Source organism: Gymnogyps californianus, chromosome 1, assembly GCF_018139145.2.
Source record: "Gymnogyps californianus isolate 813 chromosome 1, ASM1813914v2, whole genome shotgun sequence".
NCBI lineage: Eukaryota > Metazoa > Chordata > Aves > Accipitriformes > Cathartidae > Gymnogyps > Gymnogyps californianus.
In genome coordinates this window covers 106,831,638-106,855,910 of record NC_059471.1, presented here as the reverse complement: position 1 = coordinate 106,855,910, position 24,273 = coordinate 106,831,638, and positions in this window count along the sequence as shown.

The window sequence follows — 24,273 nt, the reverse complement described above, 5'->3', positions numbered from 1 at the left end:
AACTGATGCTTACAAAGCCCCAGGCATCCAGAATTTTTATGAAAATTCTAATACAATCCTGGCCATAAGAGTAATAATAATGAAGCCTGCATATTTCATTTGGTTGATATATTTACCTTAGTCCCACTTAGACTCATATTGTCCTTACCAAAGTAAGAACTTGTTGTTTGATACCTTGTTTTCTCTTTCAGTAAATATCTTTTAATTATTTTTGTGTTTTCATTTTTTCTTTGACTGATTGTCTCTGGACATTCAGAGCAGCACAATATTATTTCTTAATGGTAAAATTGTCATTGCTATCATATTATAACTTTGAACAATGAGCAGACTGACTAACCATACCTTCCCTGACCAGCTCTGTTTATCTTTATATACCTCTCATTTTGCAAACTCCAAATATGCAAGACATTTCTTTGACAATTAAAAAAAAAAAGTGACAGACAAGGCAACTGTATTAATTGATATTGCTTTAGTGGAAATGGATTGAAACTACTTACATAAATAGCACTTTTTACTTAAATGCAGCAAATCAATGTGAGCTTAATTTTAAATGCATAAATTGTTCCAACTATTCCACAAGGAATACTAGGTAGCTTTGTTTACATGATTTTAGAATTCTGATATTAAAAATATACAAACTAAGAAAGTGTCAGCAATGTGTGGGAAGGCTGTAAGTATGGCTCTAAACCAAGCACCATTCAAAAGGCTTGTCTTCCCTATGTCAGTGTTGAGATTGCAGTATTTGGTATTTTTTACTTCCTTTATGGTGGTGGGAAGGTAAAGAGTGAGGCTACTTTGTTTTCTGGAAAATGGTGCACAATGAATGAATTAACGGGTGAATGTGAAATATTCAATTATACATAAAAATCATCCTAACCTGGAAAAGGTTTAATAACCTGCATCAATGGTGGACCACACATTGAGGAAGTATTTATTCACAACAGCTCCTAGACGTAACACTGAAGAAAAATGCCCAATGACCGCTACTGTGCTTGTTAATATGCTGAATGCTTCCTTTATAGGAAATGCACCTTCATTTATTTGACTGTCAGAAGAGCAGAAACCTAAAGGACTGAACTTGTCACCAGCCCTGTTTCCTTTCTAAAGTTTTCACCTTTTTCATCCACTCAAATGTCCTTCAGTTCTCTAAGACTGGAAGCTGGATGCTGCCCACTGCTCCCTTGGCACCTTTTCCTACCCCTTCCTGTTCATGTTCTAAGGGAGCTTATCTTTTGCTGGGACATTTTAAAAGCTTCATCAGCCTACATTTGTTATTGCAGTTGAATCCGCTATCCTTCTGTTGGTACATGTGAACTGTATGCTTTCCTATTTATTTGGAAATGTTTATTCTATCTTGAGAGTCCCAGAAGAAATTTTAATAGTTGACCCTTCGGACATGTGTGTGACTCTAGAAGCATATTGTTTCCATAGGAGGTCTGTAGCTTTTAGCCTCATGTGACAATACCAAAAAGAGGTTAGTTGGTTGTAATTAATGTTTCTTTAACTAGGTCATCAGGGTATAAAATCTAACTTCAATGGTAATTAATTGGCACTTAAGCAAATATTCAACAACTCCCTTGTTAGTCTCATAAAGGCATCAGCTTTGTCTGTAATTATCAGAGCCAGGCTTACTCCATTCTAACATATTTGGAAAACATAGCGCATGATGTGTATTTCACTATGGTTTTAATTCACTTAATAATGTAGCACAGAGAAGAATTTCAAAGGGATGTATAACTTCACTGTTTCTGATTTTAAATTATCATTAGTAGATCACACTTTATCACTAGCTTCTATTCCAATATTCTACCAATCTCTATTAAAGGCCTAAAACCATCATAAATTCTTTAAAATATAACAACTCAAATGGGTAGTATTACAAACATAGTTTTAATATATTCTAACATTCTTAGGAGAGACCGGAGAAATAACCACCCTAGCTATTATTCAGGAGTCATTACATTATGCAAAAATATACAGTCGTTATTTTTATTCATAGGACAAGATGTAGGTTTTCTGTTTCATTTTGCCTTTTTTTGCCACTAAGATTGTGAACAGAAACCAGAATTGTGTTAACATTATATTAATGTTAATTAATTTATTAGCTACAGTGGTGTTGAACTCATTTTTTGCCATTACTAGCAGAAGGCCACAGGCTGTGGGCTGCCCTGTGGTTGCAGGTGCCAGGGGTGGCTGGGCTGCCCTTGGCCTGAGCGGGGCTGAGCTGGGTTTAGCAGGTGCCCCGTGGCCAAGTGCCCGTTGCCCAGCCTGTCTGAGCTCCAGCTCTGTGAGTGCCGCCGGGGAAGGGGCTGACAGCCCCAGGCAGCCCCTGCTAGACAAATGGCCCCCGGGGGTATTGTGGGGCTGTGGGGCATCTTTCACCCTTCCCTGGGAGTCCAGGGGAAGGGAGAAAGTTAGGGTAAGAAAGTACATAAAAATTGTCAAGTGTAGGATGCAGGGGACGTTGGAAGGGTGAGCACAATACCAGGGAAAATGGGCAGATGCTAGGATGGGCTTTTTTAAAAAAATAATTTAAACTGTATTGCTGTTGAAAATTTTCTATATATCATAATATGCACTTTTAGACTGTTAAAATATGAATTTGACTAACGATAAATCCTTGGCTCCACATACATGTGGTGTATTCCCTTCTGGTCTTTGCAAGATACCGTGCATAAAAAATTTCACTCCTGCTTCACTAGATTGTGCTTTCAGGAAGATGCAGAATTTCTCTGCTGCTTATATTATGTAAGACACTGTTAGCACATGGTAAATAGTCACAGAGGCACAGGTGCATTGAGAAATCCCATTGAAAAGTTTGGCAAACGTCATTTAAGGAAATGTTTGAATTAAAAAAAATTCGTATGGCAAAATGAGGTGGTACTCTAGGTTATGTGGTGATAGCATTAAGAAAAGGCACAAATACCTCTGTGGAAAAGAACAACCTTATTTCTGGTTGTAAGCTTGGCTTTTAACCAAGTAGTAGGAATTCATTTGCTGTAATGTGGCCGCCGAGTGTCATTTGAGATTCTGTAACGTATGGTGCCTGGTGCCAGCAGATGGTACAGAAAAGCCCAGGTCTGCCATAGGCACGTGTCGTGTGCATACCTCGAAACCCTGGTCCAGCTCAGGGACTACGTGTTCTGGTTTGGTAGCTGAACTCCACAGACTTTGGATTAGGGTAACCAAGACAGCACTTCACTTAAAATAGTAAATGAAGAGTCCTGAGGACCTCAGGGAAACATCTTACTGGACACATTATTTCTCAGTAAGAGTCAGAGTCATGTTCTGTTTAAAAATGTTTGATTAGAAATAATTCCTCTTTGTTCAAAATAGCCAGTCTCTGGAAAGACTAGAAACAATCTTAAGGGGGAAGAGAATGGGCTGAGAAAGTATATCCAAAACAGGAAAAATCAAATGAGCGCTGTCTTTCAATGCTTTTTTGCTGTACTGGCCACTCAGTTAACTGAGCACTTCACATAATTAAATATTCCAGTATCTCTGGTAGGCAGCCAAACACTTCTATTCTTCATAAATTTGCTATGACTCAGGGGCATCCGATGATGCTTATGGCATGAGAAAGCGTGGATGATTTTTTTTTTTCCAGCTGTATGACCACATAGTATATTAATACTAATGAAGTCTCTCAGATTCATCCTGCTGATGCAAATCCAAAGAGATACAATGCCTTCTTTAAGTCTGCCACCAGTGTGAGTAGTATTTAATAACATCAGAACTGGAGTCAATCACACATACCCTTCCTGGTAGTCACAATTGCAGTGAAGAAGCTGAATTGGTTTTCTGACATTTAAAATGCTTTTGTAAATTGCTTTTGGTTTTTTATTTATAAAGAAATATTTAAATTTTTTGAAAATGTAGTTCATTCTCTGTATAAATGCACATTTTAGTGGATTAATAGGAGCATCCAGTTACCATGAAGGTTACATAGAATCACCTTACTTTCTAAACCTGTTTATCCTCTAGTTTTGGCTTCTTAGGTGTCCTGTGTTGATTCTTTGGTAAAAGCTGCAGGTACCAATAGGGAGAATATTTGACTTAATTTGCTATTTTTATTAGATTACAAAATGGTTTGGGGACTCGTCTTTGGGACACTTATCTTTGGTATCGTGAATATCTCCAGGTTTTGGCTGACCAAAACTGATTTTTTCACAGATATTGAAACAGAATTTTTAGGCAGAAAGGATCAGATAGCTGCATCTAAAAGACAGTTTGTTAGCTGCTAGTTCATGCCTGTAAGTCAATAGTTTAATGCTTTTAAGATTCCAGCATATACTTAAGGCTTATTAATTTAGTAGATTATTAAAAAGTCAGTTAATATCACAGACAACCTTAGGACAGAACCAAACAGAACAAAAGAGAAAAAAATAAAAGAAGCATGCACTAGACTTTACTTGCTTCAAAAATATGTACAACTGAGATTTACGTTTTAAAATAAGGTCATGTTTGGCCTTATATTTCCATGAAATTTAACATCAAGCTTTCCCATATATATGCACAAGAATATGAGAATTTGGTTTTCCTTTTTTTTCCAAAGAAAACTATTCAAGCTTTGAAGTATAAAAAAATCCCATTTAGCATGGAGAGATGAAAGTATCTATGAATAAGTACACAGAACTTGTAAATCTGACATTTAGAATAAAAGCAGAATTCAATGTCTTGGCATAAATCAATCAGTGTGCAAGACCTCCCTGGGGGGAAGGAGGGAGGAGGGGAGAAAGAACTTTGATAAGTTAAAGAAATTTGCTGGTTTTAAAAATGAGTTAACAATAAAACAGCATTGAGGATGAAGAAAAATGATGTTAAGCCATCTGATGACAGGCAGAACCTTCTGTTAATATTCACTCATATTTAAAACAAACCATCAGTCAAGACATCTGTAGAAAGCACACATTCAGTTGTCACTGAGAAGACTTGGTGTTACAGTCCCATAAGCTCCCTTTCCTATAGCCTTACTTCCTGCAGTTTGCATTCACGTTTGCAGTTTATTTGAACAACAGAAGCTGTGGGTTTTTTCCTTTGTCCTCCTGATTTGTCTGTTTATATAGAACCAGATTGGAGGATTGTTTGAAAATAATGAAGGAATTGTCTGTTTATCTTACAGGCTGTCTCTGGTTTGTACTAGCTCTGTGCCCTTAGGTTATACTCCAGTCTTCTAGAAGCTATGCTCTTGAGGAGTTCTTTACTTATGAATAGAAATGATGAGAAAACAAATACTTTTTCAGTCACAAGACATGTTCTTTTCTTTCTTTTTGAAATATTTATATAAACAGAACTTTGTTGTAAATATATTTATAACCTCTATTACAGGAAGGGTTAATATTTACATAACACCAAAAGCCACTTTGGGGATAAGATGATTAGTGTTACAACTTTTCTTTTTAGAAATTAATTTTTTATATAGATGAAAACTGGCTTTGAAAATGCTGAAGTTTATTTCTTCTGACAGAATTACTTTGACAGAGGCATTTCTGATAACCTACTGCTTTGAAAACACCAGTTAGTCTTAATGCAGTGTTATGGACACTGTCTACACACTTGTATTTTGTTATTACCTTAAACTTTTTTGCTAAAGGTTTGCACTTTGTGATGTTGAAGGATGTTAAGGTGTTATTAGAGAAAACATCTTAGCAATAAAGGCAAGCTAAATAACATTATTTAAAGTACAGAAACCCCTTACTTCTAAGATAAATAACAATACACTTTGACTTTGATTTTAGCAAAGGAGCATGTAGAGTGCCTGCTCAAATTTGTGATTAGTAAAACCTGGGTTTTATCATGCACCTTCAATACCCCGTTATTTTCACTAATAGTGACTGTAAATCATTTAGATTGTTCACAAGTGTAGCCATATATATTTAAATGTGTCTGCACTGAGGACTGTGTTTACTGTAGAGATACGTGAATTAGATTTGCTCAGGTAGCCAGAAGCAATGCAGTTCTGGCAGCCTGGAGCTCAGAATGGTTTCATTTATGCAGCTTTCTGACAGGTTGAATCAACCTGCAGGAAGGTGCATTGTCTATCCTGCTTTACATATAGCATGCGTGAAGTAGTGTACAGTGTAAGTTAATAATAGCTAGTTTGGCATGTATGTACACAAAGAAGTTAATTAACATTTTAAAGACAAAGAAACAGAGAAGCAAAATGGATGAGGAAAGGATGAGAATAGGATTCAGTCTCTTACAGGGGATGTCATTCAACCCTTTAAAAAGAACTAGAGCAAGTCTGATGCCATATGTTCCAGTTTAAGAAAGCTTTTAGTATTGTATCTCGCACTGTCTCTCTGGGACAATGGTGAGTTTCACACTGTATAATTTATTTATTTAAAGCAGCACTAGCCTTAAATAAATGGGATGGGATAGCAATGGAAGAATCATCATAATTTCTTTCTCTTTCAGTAAGGTATTGAACTTCATAGAAATATGTGGTGTCAAATATATGTACATTTGTATTTTCAATATGGCTTCTCAGAGAAGGCAGTTTCTTAACATTTTCTGTTCTTTCATTCTTTTATACTTTTTATTGTCATTGTAATATTGGAATTTCTCTTAAATAATCAGTTGAAGTACAATCATTAATAAGCTGGTTTTTCTGTATATAAAAGCTATATACCTAGACATATATATATAGCATAAATATATGACATACATGACATATATATATATGTTACATACACCATGCGAAGCAGACACTGAAAATCTGTTTAGCCATGTCATTCTTCTGACTTGAAATAAAAACAGATCATGTAGGTCCATTCTCTGATGTGAGGGCTGTTAGAATGGCCTGAATTTAAAAAAAAAAAAAAAAATCATCACTAATACCTAACTTCTGTGTGAATTCACACGCCCTATTTATATAAATCAAGAAGGAAACTTAAATTTATACTCTCAATTTACTCTAAATTAATCTGCTCAAGCCAGTGCTAAGGAAAACTACCATTATGAAGCTCAGGCTTTCTGAAACTAAAATTAAAGTTGACTTCATTTTGAATTCAGGATGAACACTCATGTTTCCCTGCCTCTATTCTCACCATTGACTCTGTCTTCCTGTTCTGTATCATCACTGGACTATTTCACTTTCATTCTCATTAGTCTTCCCCCTTGAGAGGTGTGCCTGGAATTACCCCTGGGCAGACGAGTCTCCTGAGCAGTCGATTCCGCGGCAATTGCTTGTAGGATGGTGTGAATAAATTCTGAACAATACCTGTGGGCTCTGGCTGAGGCACGAACGCTAACAAAACTACCACAGTTGCTGTAATAACATAGAAATGTTGTACTACCATTAGCAGTGTTGCCATTGTCTCACATTTAATACTGGGCTAAATTGTGATCTTTTATAAATGAACTGTGTAAATCCTAATGGCCATATCTTCAACAAATGTAACCGTAAAGGAATTCACTGTATCTATCACTGCTTTGGGGAGATGCTTGGTCAGGTGGGACTTCAGCAGCCCTTTATGTTTTCTCTGAATCACATGTAGGTATCTGAAAACCTCTGAAGTCATTCTTTATATTTCATTGTTGGGCCCTAAGTGAGCAAGATGTTTATACAGATATTTAATCTGAAGCATCTTTAGAATGCCACTAGCTTCACTGGGATTTCTCATTTGCTTGCAATTTAGGTATGAATTTGAATAACTAAATGAAGGATTGATCGAAAAACAGCTTTAAAATATGGTTCATTAATAGATGCAACTCTGCAGTAGCAGAATTCTCTAGACCCCATCCAAAAAACGTAACTGTAATTATGTGGGAAGTCCCATGCAAGGAAGTATTTTTAAGGGATGAGGTTTACTGAATCTCCTCCATCCATATTATTATCACTGACAAATGATTATTAGTGTAAAGTTTGTAATGGATTATATTGTTTTAAAACATTTCATTCTATATACTTTCACATGGGAGAACTAAACTTTGTTCCTAAAAAAAGACAGCCTTTGTGATTCTCATATGGAAGCAGTCCTTGTTACACCTTTCAGTTGTCCCTCATTAAAAGGAATATCTCATATATTTCCATATAATATACTGACACAGTACCTAAACCCCTCATAAGCCTGGAACAACTCTCCTAGGTCTTTAGAGCTATGTTTAATCTCAGCACATACAACTGAGTCCCACAGAAGAGGCAGGTGATCCCTTGAGAAAAATCTGTGGCAAAGAGGGGAAAAGTGTAAGGCAAAAGAAACTAACCTCTGCAGTGAGATATTACGGAAGCTGTTAAATTTTTTTTTTTGCTTTTGTTGAGGGATATAGTGAAGAAGCCTAACCGAAACACTGAGGGAAATAAGATAGATCTTGTGAAGGACCAAGGAATGATCTTTGTTAATAGTTACTATTTCAATTAGTTTTATTATTCTGAAATGGCAAAAATAACATATGACTTGATGAGAATGTAGAAACAATACTGTAACAGATATAGATATGCTGTATTGTGTGAGGAAAGAGTGTTCTCTGTATGATATGCATTTTATTCTGATAAAATGTATATGATATATAAAAAAAAGGAACAGTTGCAGGTTTTGAAAAGGTTTTCAGGCTTGAGAAAGTCTGTCCTTACTAAACTTGTCAGAACGTTTAACTTTTATAATTTAACTTTTTAGAGTTTTAAAAGAGCTGTGCAAGGATAAGGAAGGACAGGAAGGATATGAGAAGGCAAAAACTATAGCAATAGTGGTCACACATTATTTGAAATCAATCACCTTAAATATGGTTTTGGTAATGGATAACAAACCAACCCAATGTTTGCTTGAAATTCCTGACATGAACTCCATTGACCAAACCCAGGCTAGGAAAGCTGTTTAATTTTGGGTGTCTAGATGCAGAAACCTGGCTAATATCCTGCCTCTAAGTCACAGTGACACCCTAGCACACATAGACCCCCTGCCAGCTCTCTTATTTCTGCACAAAAGCAAGCCAGGGAATAGCTCAAGCAGGGCTCAGTTGTGCTCCAGCATGAATGTTTTCAACAGTGATTTCAAAAAACAGATTCATCCTTAAATAAAGCAACTGAAAGCACTGCTAGATGTCAGTCAGCTGAGGACAAAGAGTAAAGGCTGGCAATATTCAAATCAGTGAAAACAGATACCTGTGTGTGGTTTTGAAGACGCTTTAAATAAGAGGTGTTGATTCTATGCTAGTTCCCTGAAGATGTGGAAAGTTCCACTTTGACAAACTCTATTTTTGCTAGGATCCCCATATTAGTCTATTCAGAGGCAGAAGGGATTAAATTAAACACAGACATAACCCATCAGTTGTCAAGCAGGGCTATAAATGGCATCCTTTATCCTGACTCGTAATTTTCTAACTGCATAACTTTAAAGACAGGCAATATATTTCACAAGGTGACAAGAAAGAGATAGAGAGATCTAACTCAGGACGCTGGCTGGGGGGAATACCTTGTAATTTTCCCAATATTTTTCTGTCCCTTTTATGGCAGCATAGATCTACATTCGGTGCAGTTATGAAACTGCTGTACATTAGATAACTCACATATACTAATATTACATATCACCATATGCACCAACTCTGTTGATCTTTAGTTTTTACATAAAGCCTTAAAGATTGAAAGACTCATGAGCTGAAGAAAAAAGAAACTCAAATACAAGATTGTGTAGAATAAGCTTGATGTTAAAACACTACTGTCATGTTATTAAAGTAGCATATACTATTTGTTACATAAATGATAGATAGTACACTTGTGTGATATAAGCTTCATTTCAGAGATATAGTGACAGATTTATTTAACAAGAACCATTTTTGGGAGGGACATTCATGATGATCTGCGTTTTGATAGTTCTGATTGACAACAGTACGGTGTAAAAGTTTAGGAGACTATCAAAAAACTTCTTTTATCAAGCATATACAGATAAAGCTTACCTTATATATGGGCTATAAACATTTATGTGAATATAAACTGCTTTATGCTCCCAACATATTCAAAATCCTCACCGTTCCATGTTTCTGATGCTCTCACTTAGTGTTTGTGTTGGTTTTGGTGGGGATAGAGTTAATTTTCTTCGTAGTAGCTAGTATGGGGCTATGTTTTGGATTTGTACTAAAAGCAGTGTGGAGAATACAGTGATGTTTTTGTTATTGCTGAGCAGTGCTTACACAGAGTCAAGGCCTTTTCTGCTTCTCACCCCACCCCACCAGTGAGTAGGCTGGGCGTGCACAAGGAGTTGGGAGGCGACACAGCTAGGACAGCTGACTCCAGCCGACCAAAGGGATATCCCATACCATATGACATCATGCTCAGCAATAACAAGCTGGGGGAAGAAGAAGGAAGAGTGGGACGTTCGGAGTGATGGCATTTGTCTTCCCAAGTAACAGTTACACATGATGGAGCCCTGCTTTCCTGGAGATGGCTGAACACCTGCCTGCTGATGGGAAGTAGTGAATGAATTCCTTGTTTTGCTTTGCTTGTGCATGTGGTTTTTGCTTTACCTATTAAACTGTCTTTATCTCAACCCACAAGTTTTCTCACTTCTACCCTTCTGATTCTCTCCCCCATCCTACTGGGAAGGAGTGAGCGAGCGGCTGTGTGGTGCTTAGTTGCCGGCTGAGGTTAAACCACGATAGTGTTCCTAGCAGCTGATTAAGTATATATCAGACTTTCTTCTCTTTGTCTCATGACACATTATGTACTGCTGAATAATGATTAAAACAACCACTTTCAAAGGTCTGTCCTGATTTTTGACAAAGAGTTAATTTTCTTCTTAGTAGCTGGTTTTGGATTTAGTGTGAGAATAATGTTGATAACACACTGGTGTTTTAGTTGTAAGTAGTGCTTATCCTAAGTTAAGGAATTTTCAGTGTCCCATGCTCTGCCAGCAAGCAGGTGTGCAAGAAGCTGGGAGGGAGCAGAGCCAGGACAGCTGACCTGAACTAGCCAAAGAGACATTCCATACCATAGAACATCATGACCAGTATATAAACCAGGGGGAGTTGGCCAGGAGGGGCGGATCGCTTTTTAGGCATCGGTCAGTGGGTGGTGAGCAATTGCATTGCGCATCACTGTTTTTTTCCCTTGGGTTCCCCCCCCCCCCAATTTTTGTTATATTCCTTTTCATTACAATTATTATTATATTTTATTATTATTATTGTTAGTATTATATTTTATTTTAGTTGTTAAACTGTTCTTATCTCAACCCACGAGTTTTACCTTTTTTTTTTTGATCCTCCTCCCCATCCCACTGGGATGGAGAAGGAGCGAGTGAGCGGCTGTGTGGTGCTTAGTTGCTGGCTGGGGTTAAACCATGACAGGTCATATTGTATAATTCGTAACTTCCCATGGCTAACTTTTCACAAATTACTAAGAACAAAAACTATCTAGTGTTTAAAAAGTACATTTTTTGCCTTCTCTTGCTGTCAAGTCAGCTTGTGGCATCTCAGTTTTGTTAATAACTTCAGTTTTCTGATGAGTTCAATGGCTGGTTCATCACTCTGCAAAGCAGGCTACTCAATTCAGGTATCTTTGAAACCTAGCAGGGTTTCTTCCTTTGACCTTGGTGTATTTTATATTAGACCTTTGTCTTTTTTGACTATTCTTTATCACTTTTATGAGCGTGATTTCCCTGTTCCTACAGAAGAGAGTATAACATAAATATACCCTTTTTAAATGAAATTAAATTTTCTTTGTTTCTTCATAATGAGAAGTATAACTAAGACTGATGTTAAGGGTAAAGACCTGAAAGAATGTATCCTACATAGTTTTTGAGATGCTTTTTCACTGCCTCAAATATTTAAAAAACAGTCCTTTGCTGAAAAAAGATCTGCCTTACTTGGAATTTAATACTCATGCTTTTGAAAGAAATAATCTGATTAACTGTTAGATGTATTAACAGTAATAATGGATAGACATAACAAAACACTGTTAATATTATTAAAAAGAGGACTATTCACCTTTATTTTGAAAGTGACAGCTTTTAATAGTTTCAATCACTAATGGTTGATTTATTTCTTTTAATAAAAATAGCCTTAGTATTTCTGAAAGAGTGAACTGCTTTTGTGTACTGTTGACAAAGTGTAAGTGTATAATTCTTATTGTATTGGCTTTGGCTGGGATACAGTTAAATTTCTTCATAATAGCTTGTATGGTGCTATGTTTTGGATTTGTGATGAAAACAATGTTGATAACACACTGAAGTTTTAGTTATTGCTTATGCAGCATCAAGGTCTTTTCTGCTTCTCAGACTGCCCCACCAGTGAGTATGCTGAGGATGCACAAGAAGTTGGGAGGGGACACAGCTGGGACAGCTGACCCCAACTGACCAAAGGGATATCCCATACCATATGATGTCACGCTCAGCAATAAAAGCTGGGGGAAGAAGAAGGGGGGAGGGGGCATTCAGAGTTATGGCGTTTGTCTTCTCAGTTGTCAGTTTATTGGATTTTAATCTCTCTGACCAATTTGACTATGACACGGACCAGAGTTTTCAGAGCTGTTGTGTGTCTCATATTGATCTAAAGTTATTTTAATTCTGGCAGCTTTGGGGGAATAAAAAAACTGTATTGCGATTTAAAGTGTGGAGGTCTTTAAAGGCAAACACATTGGCTTGGTATCTTTAGATCATGGAGATACATTAGGTTTCGAAATGTGCCAAGGCTTAGATCCCACAACAAAAGAAAAGATATGGAAATACTTTGACCAAATTAATATGCAAAAAAGTTCTGTCAGTTTTTGCCTAGAAATCTAAACCAAAGTTTTTGTCCTCAGTTTCAACAAAAATAAATGTTTTCTTGACAGTTTTATTTCCTACCAACAATCCTATCATTTTATTTTAAATAATATAAAAGAGAAATAAATGGTGAATAGGTTTCTCTTCAGTGCTACAATGGTGAAACACTCATCTACACTCTTGATGTTAAACTTAGGCGCATGCATATCACCGTTTCTTAAATATCAAGTATATGATAGAATTTACCAGATTTTGAAATCAAACGCTGTGGTTCTGTATTTTGAGTCAAGGATATTCCCTGTATTCCATGAAAGAGGTCTAGTCTCAGTTAGCTAACTCATTTTGGAATATGTACAGAAATAAAGTGATCACTTTCATGACATTCTTCATTCTTTCAGCAGTTGCTTCATTAACTTTAGTAACAAGCTAAGCCAATTGAGCAGCTTGGATTTTTCTCCCATCATAAATCTACAGTTGCTGTAATTTTTGCACCAGTTTGTTAACTACAAAGAAGAAAAGCTCGTCAAGATATGCTCTTCAGAGGATTCCCTCCACAGTCAAAAGCAGTTGTATGGGTTTTGCAACAAAGGCAGCAGGGCTGAATGCTGAAGACAGGTAATACTGAGAGAATTGTACATTTCTGGAGTTCTCTGAGATCTAAATTTATTTCACAGGAGAATGAAGAATGCAAACTCATCTGAAAAGCCCTGAAAGTCTTTAATTTAATAAATTAAAAGTGTAGGGTGTTGCCTTTCTTTTTCTTCCTCTCTCTACATCCTTGCCTGCTCTTGAATATCTAGCATAAATGCACTTGCTATTAGTTTGCCAGCTCTCCAGATTTTGAAATCATACACTTATATAAAAAACAAGCGCTCATCCAGCTAGTTTCATAAGTGAAACAATGAGGACTATTTTAAGATAAGTTGAATATGTGAGATAATAATAATAAAAAAATAACCATTTGTGTCATTTATCTACTCCAGTAATTTGATGCTTAGGTAATTATCTTACCTCTACTTTGTTTCATGTGTCAGTTGCAAGGCTTTCAAACAACCTTCTTTCCTACACTAATTTGCAAAATATTGAGTCGTTTTTCCTGATCGGCAAACTAGCTTATTGTTACGGAAATTGTTCAATATTCTCATTAGTGATGATATGCTCAATTTTTTAAAATGAGGTTTAATTAAGTGCTTATATTTATATGTTTTCACAGAATGTGAAGCAACATCAGAAAAGCAAGTGGGCAAGCAAAGCAGCACATACTTATACACTGATGATCTTTTGATGATAAACCACTTGGGCTGGAATTTTAAAATGTGCATAGGGGAATTAGGCACCTAAATGTCAACAGGTATACTTTTCAAGAGGAATTATGACTTGATCTAAAAAGAATTTAATGAACTTAAAGGAGACAGTAGTCAGATCTCCAGCATCTAAATTGAAAACTGTAAAATTTCTCTGTACAGTGACAACCTTTCCTGAGTCATATCTGAACTCTTTTGGAACCAATGCTTTTGGCTTAAAATTTCTCTAATTACCTACACAATTTATAGGGACTTGTATAGATATTTTTGTTGACTGATTTTCTTTTATTGTGAAATTTAGTGAACATTGACTGGCTTTACGTGATTCTTGGACACTTAATATAGATGTATACAAGCTAGAGGTACTATTATATATGAGATCAAAATACAGTGTGTAGCTCAAATTATTTTTCATTCTAAACCGCAGAAGTGTTTGGAGTGTTGTGGCTGGGTGAAGTTTATTATGAAATTTTCCCATTTATAGTGAAATAGTCATAAATACTGCAAATGGGAGTTAGTTTAACCTCAGCATACAGAGCACTCAACAGCCTAGCAAACGTAACAACCTTAAGAAGTTTACTGGATTGTACATAAAACACTTGTAGCTTCCCGGAAGCTAGCAGGCTTCTAGTGTTGCATCCAGAGCCTTCGGGAAACAAAGACTCAAAGGGAAAAAAAATCACTTCTGCAGTGTGTATGCAAGACTATGAAATACTTTCTTTGTTCTGAATTGATCAGGAGGATATAGAAGTATCTTGGCAGAGGAAGAATAGAAAATCACTCATCTGGTAAAAAAATAACAAAAAACCCAAACAAACAAACAAACAGACAACCCAACTAAACCCAAGAACTCTCATTAACTGACGTGACAAATTTCCTGTTGATTTCACCCAGCTGTCGTGAAGATGCACTATCATTTGGCTAACTGTCCTACCAGACAATTCAAACACACAGGGAAAGAATGGAGGTCTGTAATAGTTTTACCTGTTCCTTAACACATTGGAAATACTGTTCCTCTTTTTATTTGTTTTGTATAGCAAGTTGCTGTCTTTGCCATGGATGAGTGAGTCACTAATTAAATATAGGACCAGATCATCAGCCAGCCACCAACCTTGCTCATGAAATCACTAGACCAGCGAAGGATCTGGTACATTATTATTATGCATTGCTACTGTATTATCTCTAGTTACTGTAATAAACAGATTGGGAGGATGTTTTACCCCTCTGTTGTATTACCCATATATTCACTCCAGCTCTTGGTAGTTGAAAAGATTAGGGAAAAAAAGTGTGTAATGACTTGACTGATGAGTATGTGTATTGAAGCGTGTAAGTGAAAGTGCCTGACTTACACCTGGAGAGAATTAATCAACCAAAAGCAATGCCAAGTAGGATATTATATGTTTGCAAAGTACATACTCAAAATGAAGTGAATGTTTTATTAGCAGGTTATGATTCAAATGTTTAGTTTGATCCCTTATTATTGCTGCTCACATCAAATATAGTTTTTTTCCTTTCACTTAATCTCTTCTCCCTGAAATCCATCTATTATTAGGCCATAATTCTTACTTCTGATTGTATTCTAATGAATATTGGTTCATTTTAGTCCTTGTGTTGGTGACTTTATATGCTTCTAGTGCTAATGTGGGTTAATAGTCAAACACATTTAATTGTGTTTCACTGAACTCTACTTGTGCAGCTAATGCTGCTAAGTGAATATTGACCAAATATATGCATTCCTTTTTTATTATGTTTTTGAGATATATGGAAACAAAACTTACACCAAGAACTTGAATGTGTCAGAAGTTAGGAGCAGAACAATCTGAGCTGAAAGAGGAGAGGAAATGGTGAGGGGACGGAAGAGGTCCGGGGAAGAGTGAGGAGATGTAAGGGAGGACACAACAGTCATTGAGGGCTGCAAGGGAGATCAAAGTGGATGAAACAATTGAAGCAGGAAGGAGAAAGAACAGTTTGGCTCAAGAACAACAATGGTTCAAGGCTTTAGAGGAAGAAAGGAAGATTAATGTTTGTGAGCTAGGTGAGAGGAGGAAGAAAAGGTAGAGCAGGGGAAGAAGAATAGTTACATATGAAAATTGGGATATTTGTAATTGCGCAATTTATTACTATTGTTTTAGTAGCACTGTTGATAAAATAACCTCACAAAACATATGAGCTTCATTCTTGGACTGGATGGATGCTAAGTACTGTTGGTGTTACCATATGACAGGATAACAAATAAAAGAGTACACACATTCAGTCGAAATTTCTTTCTCAGGAAAAATGATGATTACTCAATCTCCTAAAATGTAGAATACTCAAATCCATGTATTAAAATGAATTTAATGTCACGCGTCAAGTTGGCAATACCGCTTACAGTTAACACTATCTGTGAAATAACTTTGACACTGCACTGTACTCTTCTGTGTGTCGTGGTTTAACCCCAGCCGGCAGCTAAGCACCACGCAGCCGCTCGCTCACTGCCCCCCCACCCCTGGGATGGGGGAGAGAATCAGGAAAAAAAAAAACTCGTGAGTTGAGATAAAGACAGTTTAATAGGACAGAAAGGAATGAAAAACAATGATAATGATAATAATAATATGACAATAGTAATACTAAAAGAATTAAACTATACAAAGCAAGTGGTGCACAATGCAATTGCTCACCACTCGTTGACCAATGCCCAGTTAGTTCCCGAGCTGCAATCCCCCCTCCCAGCCAGCTCCCCCAGTTTATACACTGGGCATGATGTCATATGGTATGGAATAGCTCTTTGGCCAGTTTGGGTCAGCTGTCCTGGCGGTGTCCCCTCCCAGCTTCTTGTGCCCCTCCAGCCTTCTTGCTGGCTGGGCACGAGAAGCTGAAAAATCCTTGACTTAGTATAAACACTACTTAGCAACAACTAAAAACATCAGTGTGTTATCAACATTATTTTCCTACCAAATCCAAAACACAGCACCACACCAGCTACTAGGAAGAAAATTAACTCTGTCCTAGCTGAAACCAGGACACTGTGGAAAGTTCATTTAGCCCCAGTTTAAACTATTTGGTCAGGCAATAGCGGAAAATTCAAATTACAAAAAAGTCAAATTACAAATTATAGAAAGGATTACTCACAATATCTGTAAAATCCGAGATTTGCAGAAGGATTTAGAATCATAAATTCCTCTGTTACCAAGGGGAATTAGTTGCATAGCTGCTTTCATTAATCTGTGCCTTTATGAACATTTAACTGTCTAAGCAAGACATTTGTCGAAAAATTCAAGGAAAGGAACAAGCTTATAGAAATAACAATCTAATCTTTTTTTTATGAACAAAGAATTTCACTCATGGAGGAAGTGAATCACTTTCTTAGAATATTAACTAACAATAGCTTTTTGCAAGGTTTTCATTTGTTTAAGACCATGCTTCTTTCCTTTGCCTTTGCTGCTACTTACTCAATACTTACGACCTTGTCTACCTACAGATACTATACCCATTAAATCCTGTTATTACACTCTTTATTCAGCCTCATCAACTTCTCCAAATGGAGTTGAGAGAACAGGAGAGGGGAGAAATATGAAAGTAGTTTTAATAGGGATAGATAGTGATTCACAGTGTTTCATAGATACCATTAAGATAACAAACAATGTATTCTCGATGAATAAATAGGGTTTTATAAAGCCTTCCAGCTTGCTCCTGGTGATAGCTTCTAAAGTACCAAGAACTAAAGCATATATTTCCTTCAGTCAAGGTTGTACTATGCAGTCATGGGGACATTAATGTTCTAAGGGGCTCATTGAATGGATATCAGTCTTCTTTTATACTCAGTGAATATGTCTTTCTTGGTTCATGAATTGAGAACAGTTTATGATTTTTATGAACTTGTTCTGTTTGATATTGTTCAGTGGATGTTTTTGTGTGACCCTACTGACTCCAACAAACACCAGTCACGATAGGATTGTGTGGGCATAACTGAGGGAAAGTTGGTATAACAAGTCAAATACAATGGGTATTAGTTAAATGAATGAAAAATTTTTGTCCCTTTTGATACCTGAGAAGTATTCTAGTTGTATTGCAACCAGTACAGTAACTCTGTTCTACTTTCGTAGAGCTCATATGCTTGAAACTATGTAGACACTCATCCCAGTTCAAATGGGTCTTTATAATCCCTTTCAATAGAGGAAAATTCAGAAATGTAGATGTTATCTGGGAATTCTATCATCTATGTTCAAAATCTCCATCTTGTACCTACCTCACTTCTGTGTTTGGACACCTTATCAATGAGTAGACTAAGAAATAGCTGTACCATCTGCATAAACATGCAGTGTGGATGCTCTGACTTCTTTTCCATTCCATTCCCCCTCATCCTGTCTGTGTCATGACACCACTACCTCTCTCTTGACAATATCATCTTTCTATTGACTATGTAAGCTTCTTCTGTCTTCTCAGTGATCTTCACAATATGTAGGTTTGGGGGCTAACAATCTTAGCCCTCAAATCATTACAATAGGCTTCATGTAGGATTAAAGAAAAGGTTACAGTTTCAACTGTATCTGTGACTGAGCATGCAGATGACTTGCTAAATATGTTTGTGTAATAAAAGATACTTATGAATTCCTGTATTTAACCCATCTTTCCCCTATTTTTTTTTCTGATTTTCTAGAATCAGACATTGGAGAGATTTTCTTTGTAGAGTCTGAGAGACATTATTACTCATAGCTGATACAGTGCTTTAAAGTGTCTTTTATTGCAAAATAAACACTTGAAATATGCTGCTGGATATGAGGAATGGTCTGGAGGCAATGGTTTATAGTGACAATGCAATCAATTGTAGGTATTAGTTTTTAGTATAGAAACAATTTATCAGTCTCTTTGTCAAAATGAAGTTTGACTTATCTTTCTGATCAACAGGACTAGAGATACCAAGGTCAGAGAAGACTGAAATAATTTGGAAAGTGTCTGGGTTTGGTATTTGTTTGTTTCTCTCCAAATTTACATTCATAATACTTTGTATAATCCTGTGTGTTGAAAGGAAACTAAACTTGCTGGAAATTTAATTCAGCTGATTCATTTTGGAGAAGCCTAATAAGAATATTTTTTATTGTTTTGTATGGCATATATTGGCACCTTTCCAAAGTATACTTAAATCACTTTGCAAACCCATCTTTTAAAAGCATTGCATTGTACTTTGAAAGAAAAAGATCAGAATAAAGTGGTTATGACCTCTTATTAAACTTTTTTTCCCATACAATAGTATTTGTCTTGGTAATATGTAACTATGTCTCACTGGAAAGGCAGTGAGTGAGCTTGTTTGTCATGTTGTTTATCAGTAATGAAGGATATTTCTACTGATCTGGTAACTGTTCATAAGAAATTTTTGAATGCGTGCAAGAATGTTTTATAGCTTGCACTATGTGAGAAAACAAACAACATAAGTGGAGGAACTCATCCTTGTAATCCACAGAATTCAGCAGCAGAATGAGAAGGATTTGGTATTTTGAATCCTCTTGCATTAATGGAGTGAGTCTGCATTTATATTTTGTTGACCTTCGTAGCATAAAATGGAAATCCACATAGAGTTTCATGAATACGTCAACAGTGAAGAGATATGTGCAAAACACTGATATTAAAACTATTTCATTGATTTTTTTGAAAGGAAATAGTTAATCTATGTGTTGTGGTTTAACCTCAGCCGGCAACTAAGCACCACACAGCCGCTCGCTCACTCCTTCCCAGTAGGATGGGGGAGAGAATCAGAAGGGTAGAAGTGAGAAAACTTGTGGGTTGAGATAAAGACAGTTTAATAGGTAAAGCAAAAACCACATGCACAAGCAAAGCAAAACAAGGAATTCATTCACTACTTCCCATCAGCAGGCAGGTGTTCAGCCATCTCCAGGAAAGCAGGGCTCCATCATGTGTAACTGTTACTTGGGAAGACAAATGCCATCACTCCGAACGTCCCACTCTTCCTTCTTCTTCCCCCAGCTTGTTATTGCTGAGCATGATGTCATATGGTATGGGATATCCCTTTGGTCGGCTGGAGTCAGCTGTCCTAGCTGTGTCGCCTCCCAACTTCTTGTGCACGCCCAGCCTACTCACTGGTGGGGTGGGGTGAGAAGCAGAAAAGGCCTTGACTCTGTGTAAGCACTGCTCAGCAATAACGAAAATATCGCTGTATTCTCAACACTGCTTTTAGTACAAATCCAAAACATAACCCCATACTAGCTACTATGGAGAAAATTAACTCTATCCTAGCCGAAACCAACACGCTAAGGAAAGTAAGATCTATGGAGCGAAATATTAGAATATTGGTAGACAGCTGGGTATAAAATATCCTAGTAATCAATTAAAAAATCAGTAATAATATACATTGAAATGACTTCTGCCTGTTCTTGCTGGAGAAGTTTGAATATTTTAAAGAATTCATTGTCAGTTTGAAGAATGGATTCTTGTTCTAGTCTGAGGCAGTACTGAGTGAAAAGTTGAATGCTACATTACACTTGCTAAGGAACTAGTGTGCATTATCTACTTTAGCAATATTTATCATTGAGGACTGTAGCTGGTAGATGATATGTTAGATTGCAAACAATGTCAGAAAGTAGAGGGCTCTTTCCATTAGCCAACTAAAATGCTGGACTTCACGTTCCCTCAGATGGAATTTAATTAGTAATAAAACATGTGATTATGAAGTGTATGTTCATAGACAGTAGTTCTTTTGCTATATGCTTGTCATATGCATTAAGTAATCTCTTACAAGGTAAGCTGTACAGCTGTACCATTGTAAGTCCGATTAACGTGGAAAGGCATTAAGAATGTGTGTGAAGGGGTGAACTGATTCTGTCAAGAGTCAAGTGGAATAAAATATGAATAAGAAATACATAGCTTTTAAGAATCTTCATCCTTTCACCCCTTGCTATCTGACTTTTCATTATTTATTTTATTTATTTAGGCTTTTTGTTTGTGTGTTTTTACACAATTAGTAATAAACAGAGATCAGGTGTTAGAGCCAATGCTATAGGCAACTATAACATGTTCTGCAGTGCCTCAAATTTAAGTACCTGTTTCTCCAGGGAAAATCAAATTACAGTTAGGCATTTAGCAACTTAGTAACACTGCCTCAGTGTTATATAAAAATGTTGTGGTTTAACCCCAGCCAGTAACTGAGCACCACGCAGCGGCTCCCTCCTCCGCCCTCCCAGTGGGATGGGGAGGAAGATCAGGAAAAAAAAAAGTAAAACTCATGGGCTGAGATAAGAGCAGTTTAATAGCTAAAGTAAAATAAAATATAATACTAACAATAATAATTAAAAAATATAATAATAATAATTTTAATGAAAAGGAATGTAACAGAAAAAAAGAGAAAAATAAACCCCAGGAAAATACAAGTGATGCACAATGCAATTGCTCACCACCCGCTGACCGATGCCAGAACAGTGATCCACCTCTCCCAGCCAACTCCCCCCAGTTCATATACTGGGCATGACGTTCTATGGTATGGAATATCCCTTTGGCTAGTTTGGGTCAGCTGTCCTGGCTGTGCTCCCTCCCAGCTTCTTGTACACCTGCTTGCTGGCAGAGCATGGGAAACTGAAAAGCCCTTGGCTTAGGGTAAGCACTACTTAGCAACAACTAAAACATCAGCATTCTCACACTAAATCCAAAACACACTGTACCAGCTACTAAGAAGAAAATTAACTCTGTCCCAGCCGAAACCAGGACATCCCCCATGCTGGGATGGGGAGGAGAATGGGAAGAAAAAGGTAAAACTTTGATGGTTGAGATGAGGACAGTTTAATAGGACAACACAAGGAGAGAAGAAGTAATAATAACAATAATATTAATAAAAGAGTGTATAAAGCGAGTGATGCACAATGCAATTGCTCACCACCCGGAACCCGATGCTCAGCCTGTTCCGAAGCTGTGATCCCTCCTCCCCCTGGCCAGCTCCCCCAGTTATATGCTGAGCATGACATCATATGGTATCGAATGTCCCCTTGGCTAGTTCTGGTCAGCTGTCCTGGCTGTGCCCCCTCCCGGCTTCTTGTAAAAATTAACTCTATCCTAGGGGAACCCAGGACAAAGAAGAATTTGGTGCATAAAAGGATGATCGAAAAAGCCTGTGTACTAAGTGGGAAGCAGCTGAGATATGACCATTACCAAAGAGATGAGATGTTGAATTCCTGCCCTTCTCTAGATGCTAAGTGCGTACATGTTGCAAAGCAGGTACTTCTGTCCAACATCTCTGTGGTTCCTTTACAGCTCAGTTTTCTAAACTCAGTACAGATTTCTGTACACTTAAGTATACTTTTCAAAAGGACTGAAGAGGTCTTGCTCTGTTTAAGCTGCTCCTATTAGCAGCTCAACAGATTTGTAGACCGGATACTCTGAAAGGGAGAAGCACACAATCTGATTAATGTTCTCAGTATTGGTACTGGATTTTTTAACAGAACATTTGTCTCAACTCTTTCTAAATCTTAAAAAATCCATTTAAAAGTTTAGATTTAATTTTTGCAATGAATATTTATGTATCTGAAGCTCTTTTCTAAAGTGAATACTTCTGAAATGAAGTCTCACATATCTGTGAAAAAGAGATATAATAATTTCCTCTGTCCTTGTCTTGTGTGCTGCATTGGAACAGAGAAGGAATTCTGCAGGATACAGCACCCGCCTTTGAAAGCCTCATTATGGTTATGTCAGGATTACTGGACCAGGACACCTTCCCAGTCTCCAGGTCTAGATACATATCCTCTTTCTCTACCACAACTCTGTCATAAGTAAAGACCCAGGTTATTGCTCTTTGTCAGCTACTCCCTCATAGGCTTGTTTCAATACAAAGGAAATAAATTATAGGGTATTTTTTCTGCTGAAGGAGATGCAAAATATTCCAGTACTTTGATGTGAATAATTGGAGAAGCAAAATTGCAAGAATCACTGCAGGTAATCTCAAGGGAGACCATGTGGCTTGACAAAGCAGAATTTAGCGATAATGTCAATATTAGAGTGTTTTACTTGTCATTCTCACTCTGAAGTCAAAACACTTCTCTAGAAGCTACTACAGCCATTAAATTAGAATAGTAGCCTCAGAGTAAATCTGCCTTTGGATGAAATAGTTGCGAATGGACTTTCTCCTCCTCCTTGCTGAAGTCTCTTCTAGTTCATTTATCAGGGTCTGACTACAAGGAGAATTTTGGTCCAAGTATAAAGTACATGTTTGTCTTTTTCAAGGAAGAAAAAGAGTGGTTTTTGTTTTCTCATCTAAATTTCTGAAGTTTCCTGCATTTATTACAATTAAAAAAAACCCAAACAACACAGAAATGCCCACAACTCAATTAGTAAATCAGCAGCAATACCAGCCATTGTGAAGCAGAAGTAAACTATAAATATGAAAAGGTAAATCTAAACAAATACATAGTCAGAGGAAACTAGGTTTTAAGCTTGTCAACTTTTCCCTGAATATCAGTTGCCTGATTTTGTTAGTTCAGTTCAAAATAAACTCAACAATCTGTGTCTCCTCCTCATTTTGTTCTTCTTTAAAAAAAAAAAAAAAAAAAAAATTCTCTGTTCTACCTTAAGAAACTACAAGAATATCTTGGAGATAATAGTTGCATATGAGTGAAGGAAGACTTCAAGTGGAAAGACTGTAGTGCTTTTGTTGTGTAGTCTTACTCAGAGCTTATAAAGACACAGGGGTGAATCTTTAGGTCTTAGGTAACAAGCAAAACAAGTAAATTTGTAAGGGAAGGTGAAGCATCTGTTCTTCTCAGATTGCTAACCATCTAAGCTGAAAAATAGTTCATATCAGAGCATGGGATCCAGAGCCAAACTTTGTAGGCAGCCAAACATCCAGTGAGAGAGAAAAAGAGCCTCCACAGTATACTTTTATATTGAACTCATATTGAGGAAGGGCTACACATGCACTATGTAAAGCTTAGATTAGTAACAGGTAAAGTGAATGTCAGGTTTTTCCAAGGTTGCTGAAAGGTTTGCAGAATTAAGTGTCATGGCTCAAGACCAACACACCTAGTAGTCTGTCCAGAAATACCTGCGATGGCCATGAGGACTGGGACATTGTTTTAGGGCAATGCTCTGAGGGGGTAAAAGAGAGGAACATAGACGTTGTTGAAAAAATCATATTCTGAACTTTCTTATGAGCTGTGAAACAAAGCATAGAAAGTAGTCAACCTGTCTTACTTCAGGATGTATGGTAAAACTTTCTTTGAAAGTGATTTCCCCTTGTGTTTATACTTACTGTTTGTCATTTAACTTGAAGGATCATCACTCCATTTTGCTAGAAACCT